General features: G+C 36.6%; 1 long non-coding RNA gene across 2 annotated transcripts; it reads right to left on the minus strand.

The window, feature by feature from the left end:
• Nucleotides 1-293: 293 nt before the first annotated feature.
• LOC138067661 (uncharacterized) lies at nt 294-9,131 on the minus strand. Of its 2 annotated transcripts, none has more exons than XR_011141947.1 (4): nt 8,992-9,131; nt 7,954-8,054; nt 2,000-2,213; nt 294-454 (listed from the first exon to the last, which is right to left on the minus strand). It is a non-coding gene; the product is annotated as an uncharacterized lncRNA (long non-coding RNA). The 2 variants fall into 2 exon arrangements; XR_011141946.1 differs by having other exon boundaries at nt 7,954-8,057.
• Nucleotides 9,132-10,343: the final 1,212 nt, after the last annotated feature.

A 10,343-nucleotide genomic window follows, 5' to 3' on the forward strand; every position in this document is an offset into this window, starting at 1 on the left:
AAGAAGAAGGAAAGTTCATGGTCAAGATGCTATTGGAAAAGTTTTTAATGAGGATATTTACTGAATTTCCTAATTGTTCATGGTGTTTGAGGTGTTTTCCACTATCTCTATAATGTTCCTCTGCCTGGAGATCATTGCTAGCAATTCACAGGTGTTTGGATCTCATACTGTGGCTTTGTTCATATTTAAATAAATATCTACATACATAGTACGTAAAGGCAGAGGAACTGTCAGTTGATGTCTGTTTTACTTTAACAACATGAATTGGATTGTTTTCTCATGTCTATCTTAACCAACTTATCCTTCCATTCTGATTACTTTCTAAAATAAATTATGAAAGAAAAAAAAAAAGGGGATACCTAGAAACCGGAAACATTGTGGCTGAAACATCAAAACTCTTCAGCTTTCAGGTTCTTGAGGAGTTGAGGAGGTACGTGATGAGACTGTGGCAATTCTTTGTGGGGAGGAGAGGATTTCATGAAAAATCAGGGAAAGAATTATACTTAAGAGATAGAAAAACAGAGTTTCAAATCCAGAAAATAAGGCTTTAAAGAAGAGCTCCAAACTATCAACAGTTTATGGAGCACTTCCCAGAGCCAAATTCAAATGTATTAGTTGTTAGCTCAAATTGTTAACACATTATAAACAATTAAAATGACTTATAAATTAAAATTGCTTAAAAGTGCTTGCTGCACTTATAGAGTATTTATAACATTTAATAAACACTGTAACCTCATAGAGTTTATGTATATTACATTGTAACTGTCTATACATACTAAAACCTTCACTAAATTTCCAAAAGTCATTAAAGCACGGACAGAAACACAAGCACTAATAAACTTTAAAACCTTGCTAGCACCAAATGTATTGTAAGTCTTACATCCGGAGGAAGCTTGTTTATAAATCAGCTAATATCATTTACTTTAAAACCAAGTTAATTGTAAAATCAAAAATAAGAAAAATATTCTTGTTACTTTTTTTTGAAAAGTGTTTATCTTTTATTTAACACCTAGAAAAAACACTTTACAATCTCTTTAAAATGTATTCAGATATTTCCGAAACCAATGGATTGGTTGTTTTAAGCTTATTTAAAAAAATAAACAGATAACATTTTCTTGAGAGAGCTAAATCTTTACACACAAAGTTTCGTTAAAAGTAATAATTATTAATGGTTGTGTATAATCACTGCAAAAAGAAACTAAAACAAATTTTCATTTTAAAATACTTCACTTTATTTATACTTTGTTCCTGCTGCTGATATATTTAACTATTGATACTGTAGTACTAAAATCTATTTAAAATGTGGGTTGACTAAGCGTACTTTTAAACATGTGGTGCTCTGCCAAGGTGAATTCAGCAAGGTATTAGTTAAATGACTTATTACCTGAAAAAAGGAAAGTAAATAAATTTAGCCAATTTGGAATTATAGATGTTTGTTTCTTGTTTCAGTTTCAGTCCTGTTTCAGATGGTTCATGGGAGATATGAACTTATTAAAAACTGTATAGAAAATAAGGTGTAGCATATCTTCCTGTTTTGCCTGATATTTGTGCCTTTGTCAGTGAACTCTCTTTGACAAATTTCTCTGGCTTTCCAACGGACTGCGCAGCAAATTCAAAATTATTTTCCTTTCTTTCAAAAGCTTACACTACAGATAAACTCTGATAACATGCCAGAGAATAACACTTTCTCCAACCTCAGTGAGAGGTGCAGAGGAACTGAGAGCTGCCACACATATGCTGCCCAAGAGCTCCAGTTTACTCTGAAACCCTGCCTCTGTTCTTTGAATTATTTTTAGAAAATGAGAGGGATCTAGAATAGTTTATTACCATCTTCTTTAAACCAGTAACTCCTCCCCTAAAGCTTTTAACTGAGCTGGTTTATATAACTGGAAAGCTCTAGGGCTCAGTCATGTCCCTGTTGAAACAAATAGGAGCACTTTTATGGACTGACACTGCTAAGCAGCTAAGAGACTGAATCCTGGTATCGCTCTGTACTTACCCACATAATGTGGTAGAGGCTGTCTGAGATATCAAGTCCTTTGTTGTCTGTTTGACTCCCCAAAACACTTAGTCTTCAAAACCAGGGTCAGATCCAAAACCAGCTGAAAGTAGGAGAATCTTTTTCATGAATATAGTGGCCTTTGAGTTAGGAGAGAGGGCTAGAAATTGCATAAAGGTTCATGTTCTTTGAGATTTCCAGTACAGTGGTTGCCCTTAAAAAGTCAAAATATGGCACCAGTTAATATAAAATCGCATCTGATCTGTTACATTTTCCCTACGTTCTTAGAATTGAAATATATCTGAACTGGGAGTTTCAGAACTGCTCAGCATTGGTTTAATTCTACCATTGAAGTTCTTGGTCAGAGTTCCATTAATTTTGATATAACACTGTTAGACTCAATGTAAAAACGTCATCATCCATTTTGTAAGGGTAGCATTTTATTTCATGTTACTGACAATGGTTAGAAAATTTTTGAAAGCAGTTTGTCTGGCGGTATTATGGAACTAAAGGAAGAAAATACAGTGATGTATGCTGCAGAAGAAATGTATGACTTTTTACCGGAGTTCAACTAACCTTTGATTACCTTTAAAAATTACAGTGATCTTAGGGCTGAAAGAATGCTCATAATAAAAGACTTAAGAAGCTCAATCTGCTTATCAAAAAAGATCAATAGTAGCTTAATTACAATGTAGAAGTGCCTTCATGGAGAGCAAATATCAAGTATTAAAGGAGACTTTAATCTATCATGAAAAAGCATAAAACAAACCGTTGGCTTCAAGTTACACCAAGCCATTACACCATTTTTAATAAAATGTGCTGATTGAGTTTCCGTATTTTAGCAGCTTCACATTAGGCCTTCCTAAAACTGATGTGCTAGTCAAGTTACCACAAGTTACCAGTCTCAATATCAGGCTAATTGGGGAAAGAAAGAAAGAAAAGCAGAAAAAAAAAATGGTGGTTATTATACAGCAGGCTGGACTTGCTTAAAATTCTTACTGCAATTTCTTTCCGTTTATCCCACACTTCCCACGAAGAAAAAAAAGGAAAAGAGAGAGTAGAAAAAAGAGGGAAGAATATATTTTGATGTGAATCAATTTATCTTCATTAGACCAGTTGAGGATACAGGCAACATCCTGCAGGAGTTAAGCAAGAGTTTCATTTCTTTATTTTTTTGAATTGGAAAGATATAACTAATGGACTGAGTAAAGATTCAGGTGAGGTGTTACTTTATAATATATGTCACTGTTTACTTTGTAGGAAAAAAGCTTGTTCATTTCCACTTTAATATTACTCTTTATTTTGTCCCATTCTATAATATGGCACTGTACTGTGACATTACATTACCACTAAACTTAAAAGTAATCTAAAATAAAACATTCATTTGGATACATATTTTCTGTTACCTCAGTGGTTGTTATGTGATTTTTAGAAATGATATTAGTAATACTTGCCCTTATTTGTTATTCTCCTGCTTTAGTAATACTGCCAGCTGTACTTTCCACTTCACATGAATTCTGGTCTATTCCAATTTTCCACTTCCCTGCCTTTAATCCCAGTGTTACAAATGGAATCCCATGCTACACTGATATCTCTTACTCGCTGGCACAGAAGAGATCAATATTTCAAAATGCCATATGTTTTATAGATCAACTGCTTCTTGCATAAGAATCCAACGGCATCTGAACCATTACACAATATTTGTAAGCTATGCAAGCCAATGATTGTGAAGCCCATCTTTGCACAACATATCAGATCCTAAAATGTCTGTACTCATCTGTGAATAGCGTTTCTGTGAAACTTGACCAAGTTATTCAAATCCCTGATCTCCTCTCACCGTAAACCATTCTGTGTGACCTAGGGGCATGGTAGAATCTTTACTAATATGAATGCTTTGTCCTTCACAGACTGGCAAAGATCTCAGAAAAGTTTCAATTAAGTTTCACAGTGGTCCGACAACACTCATCTGAATATGAGTACTTGTGCAAGCAGAAGTCAAGTGAGTGTCTAAGAGACACACAGCTGGTCAGTTTAATCATTAATTTTACCAACCCTTCAAATGATTCATCTGCAAGTACAGATTCAGACCTAGTCTTAGGATGAGCCACTGACCCCACTCAGGCTTTGGAGGAAACCAGAGGGGATGCTGCATTTCAAGGTGTGCTTACTACTGCTGGGTGGATCTCAGCTCACTTCTCCGCACCAGGCATCGACTCTAATGGTGACACCATGTCTATGAAGTCAGGCAAACAAATGCCAGAAGTCCTGCCGCAGAAGACAATTTGGACATGTGCTGAACATCAAGCTGTTTCAGGGACCAGCCAGCATACAAGTTCAGTATAAATGTCCTAGTGAGGCCTGTGTCATAGTTGATAGTATTAAATACCACATATTTCTCTTTATTTCACACAGTGAAACAGTCAGAGAATTAAACCACCACATATGGTGGTTTATGGAAACCACCATATTAAACCACCACAGTAACAATCCTCTAATCAACACCCTGCTATTCTTCCAGTCTGAAGAGTAACACAGTAAAAAATGTCAAGAGTCTGCTATCTATTTGGCAACAAAACAGCAAAGAAACCATGGCCAGGACTCCTCCATTGCACTCCGCTTGCAATGTAAACTAACATATTTTCCTCTTAAACCTGGCATTTAGATCGAAATCTAAACTGAATCAAATCAACATAAACCCCTTGACCAGTCCTTACATTAGAACCAATTGAAAAATTCCTAAGGAACCCTTTTTTTGGCATGTGGGGACAGGGGGATGAGAATTTTTCAATTTAACCAGAATTAAAATACTGTGGCACCATTTTTATTTTGACAGGTTTCTGATAGCACCCAGGCAGGGCTCCAGATTTCAAAACTTGAGCTCCAGGCAGGCCATCTCAGGAATTATATTCTGTTCTGCTCTTCAGGAAATTTTTCTGCTTTGTTGCCAGATCATCTCTCAGCTCCCCAGCAGCGCGCCTGCTGAACTGCTTCAGGGTTGACAACCAGAAGATCTTTGGGCTTCCAGAGACCAAAGCCCACCATGTAGACTGCCCTGAAGCACTGGCTCTGTTCCCTTTCCCAGGACATTGCAGTGTTTGATTTCCAGTCCAAAAAGAAGAAAAGCATACTCTAAAATATGCCTCTTCTCCATAACTCCTTACTCTCTCTATCTCTGCTCTGAGTATGCAGGACACTGAGGAGGTTGACAAGGCAGAGATGAAGGGAGAGAAACTTCCTTGTTTAAGAGCATTCCTTGGCTTTGTCCTCCTCTAGCATAAAAGTATATCAGTATGTATGAATTGCGTTTGAAAAAGTCAAAACAAACCACCGTTGGACGCACTTTTCCCGCTAAAGAGAGGATTAGAGAAGAAACATATGATACATGTTAGACATGTTGTTTAAAGCATCACTGACATTCAGAATAATGACCAGACTAGACTAGAAACAAAACAAAAACACCTTGACTCTTTCCAAGTAATTTTAAACAAAAGAAATGGCCAAGTGGCAAAAATTGAATCAAGAGTGAAACTTGGGTAGTGGCTTCCACTGTGAAGAAACTTTTTTTTTTCCACGTGCAGTATTGTTTCTTCATGGTGCTGTTTACAAGAAAATTAGTTTAAATAGCAGCCTGAGGCTCTGGAGAAGTCTCTGAGCTAGTAATCTGGATTTTAATAATGCTGCTGTATTTCTTCACCGTATTATTGCAAATATGTATAATGAGTAGTTTTCCTCTGAGGAAACGGCCAAGATAGTAGTACTTGAGGGAAGCTCTTTAAAGGCTATAAAAACATTGTTAATATAAGTTTTTAATAACAAGTTTGAGGGAGACCTTACCAGTGTGGGTCAGCTGGGAACCATAAATCCGACTTCAGACTTTACATCTGTTTACAATGAGTATAATCAAAATATATCTGGTCACACAGATCCGAACTTCAAAGTTTTCCTGGACTTTAGGGTAATGTATCTAGGTGAAGTGTTTGGATTCAGCCTAGCATGTCTTTGTAAAGCCCCTCTCTTCTGCTGAATGCAGGAATATTTAAAAAGAGGACTTTGACCCAGGAATAAAAGTCCTTCTGCCCAGAAAGAATTTCTGTCTGTAGAGAACAGAAAATAGAAGGAAGAGGCAAAGCCAATGAAAAAGTTTTTCCTAAAGTAAACTAATACTATACAGGTTTTTCCCCCAGATAAGCTGCATGCTTAAAAATATCTCCATCCTATCTTCTTTTGACTGAAATTTTTGGTCTTGGTGGGTATTTTTATTTATTTATCTTAATGGCTGACTGATCTAAATATTACTGCAAATAGTACATAATAATAGTAATTGCAAAGCTCTCTCACTGCATGTGTAGGGAAGGACATTTCATTTCATACATCATTTACAACTCTCTGCTATAATTCTAGGAAGTCAAAAAGCTTTTAAAATTTTATGAGCAAGAATTTTATGCTTTTACAACATCCAAAATTGGGATATACCAAGCAGTTGAGTTCACATTTTCTCCTGACACTGGTTTCATTTTCTTTCCACTACACCAATAAGAATCCATCTACTCTGAAGTTAATTAAGCTGAATAGGAAAGAAGACATCTATATGAATCATCTCCTGTATATATTTTTCCTCTAAGATGCTCCCAGCTACTATATTCCATAAACGAATCACAAATAGAAGTTGCAGTTTTCTTATCTCTTTAACAGAGTGATCCTTTAAAGGATCTCTGAAATATCTCTGTATGCTAGAGGATGAATTATCAGTCACACTGAAGAACCGTGTCCTTTTCTATGTGATGCCTTGTCTAGGAGCGTTGCGCTCTGAGCATATTAATGCTCAGTAATTACACTGACATAAGTGCTTTATGTCCATTTACAATATCTTTTTTTAAATTATTTAGCATGTTCAGGCACAGTAATTAATCTTACTTGAAACAAACATTTCTCAGGTTTGAAATGGGGTTGATTCACTTCGAAAATCTTTGGAATACCTCCCTAACTAAACAGGGATCAGAAATTGACTGAGAAAATAATATTTCCGTGAAATGCCACTTCTTCAAGCCTGACATTTTTGGTTCAGAATATTGCAGATTGAGTAAATATTTGTGGAACCCAACTTGGAACTTCCGGAGTCAGAAATAGTGAACCAGAAATCACATGGGCACTGGCAGCTGTGTGGCAAGAGGAAAGCCATTAAATCTGGCAGTATGCAAGCGCACAAGGACATGATGCTCAGAAATACCCCACCTCCATTTTTAGGAGGGAATTTTTCAGAAGCAAGAGTAATAGGATGCAGTGTGCTGGGATACTGCTCACAGGGATGTAGGCTGACAGTGATTTCAGCTCCCTGCCTTATCACTAGCCTGACAAGTGCCTCTAGGAAAACCATCCCTCCTTCCCCATCTGTTAAAAAGAGCTAACATTGGCCTGCTTTTCAAAGCACTTGGAGATCAATCAATGAAAAATGCTACAGAAGATGCAGGTATTCTGATTCACAAGTGAGACCATATCACTTGTAACTTAGCTTTCAGAGTTTTAAAAGATCCACTGAGCAAGGAATCGATCATCCTGGATTTCAAACCTAGAATCCAGCTTGCACTGCAATCACAGCAACACAGTGAAACTCTTCAGTGTGGTAGAATGAATTATGATGGATGCACTCTGTCATGCAATTCCCATTTTTGAGAGTTTGCAGCAGCAGGGAGAAAAGGAGGGAAGCAGTGAGGGAAGAGCTGCTTTCATTTGGCTTTCTTTTAATGATACACAACATCTACCACGATACCCCTGCTCAGTGCCAAGGATTCTTCCCATTTAAAGTGCAATCGAAATGTCCTGCCTGACAAAGGATAGCAAGCAATCCAGTGACAAGTTGGGTTGTTGTCACTGTCTGTGATTGCAAGACTGTCACGGACCATGTCCTTGACTACAGCCCTCCCTTCTCGGAAAAAATGCCAGAGGATTTCACATACTTAGTTAATGCAGGCATTGCTCCCAATCCTGCTGCAGAGCTCCAGGACACTTCTATGCTCAGCCCATCTGTGCTCTTGAGGATGCAGTCAGCTTTTCGTCTCTGCTGTAGAAAAGGTTATTTATTTTCCACTGAAATTGTTTGAATCATGTTCAGGGTTTCAAATGACACTTGTTTGAAAAGATTACAGCAGTAGCTATCCCTCAGAGGTAATTGATTAGCATTCTCTTCTGTCTGAAATTATCTATTTTATTCTTAAAACCTGTACCTCTTTGCAGCAATGGTATTAGATCTGAAATGGAATACATTGGCTGGAGCTAAGACATAGGAAAAACAGGCCAACATTGCATGATTTTGAATCATACAAACACAGGGCTAATGGAAATGCAGAACTTTCAGCATACACAAAGGTCTGATATTTCAAATATGTTTTTGTTCTGAATCAAGTTTTCATGCTAAATAAAATTAGAAATGCCTGTTCTTCATCATTGAAGCATTGATTTCAACTTCAGTTTAAGATTATTTCACTTTTAATTAAATGTTGTATATATTCTAAATAAAAAAAATATAATAATTGACTACAGCATTATTGTAGGAGATGAGCCTTTAAAAACCTTAAAAAATGCAATTGAACACATATAGCAAGCTCCTCAATTAAAATGATAACTACTTAGAGTTTAAAAAAGTTGAAACCAAAAAACGAAATAGTCTTTTCCAATTAGTGTTAAACGAAACCTTTTGGCCTTCTTTAAATCTATATATATATAAAACTCCACTGTTTTGTGAAGTCAGCATGCTCCAATGATCCAATTAGCATTTTCCAAAACAATTTTCAGCTTTCCAATTTATACAGTGTCCTCTTCTGTATTGCCTTTTTCTTTCTTTTCATTCTACAAAACTTGTAATTGAAAAAAAAAAATCACATTAAAACTATACTGGAAGGTTTTTCATGACCTTCCATAGGATCAGAGCCATGTACCAGTTAATTAACTATAAACCAAATTAGTTCTCATTTACCTGCAGTTAATCCTTCACCCACCTGCACCACTCTTTACAGAAAGTAGCTTCCCTGCTTCCACAATGTAGGCGTAGAGTCTGCTCCAGGGGACAGCGAGGGGATCCCTCTATCCCTGAGGTAGAGCTGACTCTTGCCACTTTTTCCCACAGATTTGTTCAGAGCTTGTGTGGCCATAGACGCAGAGCACTGAGCACACTCAGATATTTGCAGCTGCAGTAACAATCCTTAAGAAATCTTGCCAGATGACTGTGAATGCTAACAGTCCTGCAATGACTGATTTATTTTGCTCCCAAAATAATGCGTATCTCTGCCCTGGTTAAGGGGAATGGGATGCGATTGGAAGGAAGAGGTTTGCTTTTTTTGTTAGCTTGCTTTCCTCAGCAAATAGTAAATTTACCAAAACGGATTTACATGGTAAAGAAAGGTGTGTATATCTGAGCTCACTTCATTGTACGCAGGACAACAGGAGAGGATTTGAAAAACATCTATATTGTTAGAGATGACTTTTTCGAAATGAAATATTTCAACCTTTCTCTCTAAAGCACACACTTCTGTTTTGAAATTTAATTTTGCTATTAAAAGGTTAACACTTCTTATATGGATGTTTAACTTCCTTCTTTGTTTATTCTTTAAATTTACTACTTAGCATCTGTTCCAAAATTAAAAGAAAAGTAAAAATAGAGCAGAACAAAGCATTTTACTTGCCCCGGAATTAAACTATGCTTTTTGTTACAAGGTTAAATGGTAACTTTTGGCTCATCCACTCTGAAGTTTTCATTACTTTCAGGATTAAACAAAGCTGAAAATTCTGTTATTTGTACCTCCCTTTAGAGATTGCTGTATTTTCCCTGACTTCTTTGGAGTAGAGGTCAGCTAGCCCCAGGGCCATAAGCCCTTTGATATTGCTGGCACTTCTCTGGTGCAAGAAAAGAGAATCTGATCCAGTATTAATGTTGCCCTTCTGGTGAAGATTTGATGTGAGTCACTAAGGTCTACTCAGATACTCCAGAAGCAACAGAGTATATACACCCTTATGAATCTTGTGAAGGATGTTTGTTTATTTTCCTCCAAAAGGATAACACTTAAAATGCCGTGGTTCGTTTATTCTAATGTCCTTTAGGCAGCATCAGTTCCTTACAGACAATATAAAATTCTTTCACACTCCAGAAATAGCATCGGCAGTAACAAGTTAGATAAGTCCTTCTTAAAGCTATTAGTTGATAATGATGATAGCTTCAGTTCATCTGAAAAATTATTGCTCACAGAATTGCCGTATCATAAGCAAACTGCACCTTTTACTGATTTGTTTACCCTTGCAACACTTTCAGCTTAGATAACACTTTTTTTTACTAATATTGTTATTATTTATTTCT

Source organism: Struthio camelus, chromosome 6, assembly GCF_040807025.1.
Source record: "Struthio camelus isolate bStrCam1 chromosome 6, bStrCam1.hap1, whole genome shotgun sequence".
Taxonomy (NCBI): Eukaryota; Metazoa; Chordata; class Aves; order Struthioniformes; family Struthionidae; genus Struthio; species Struthio camelus.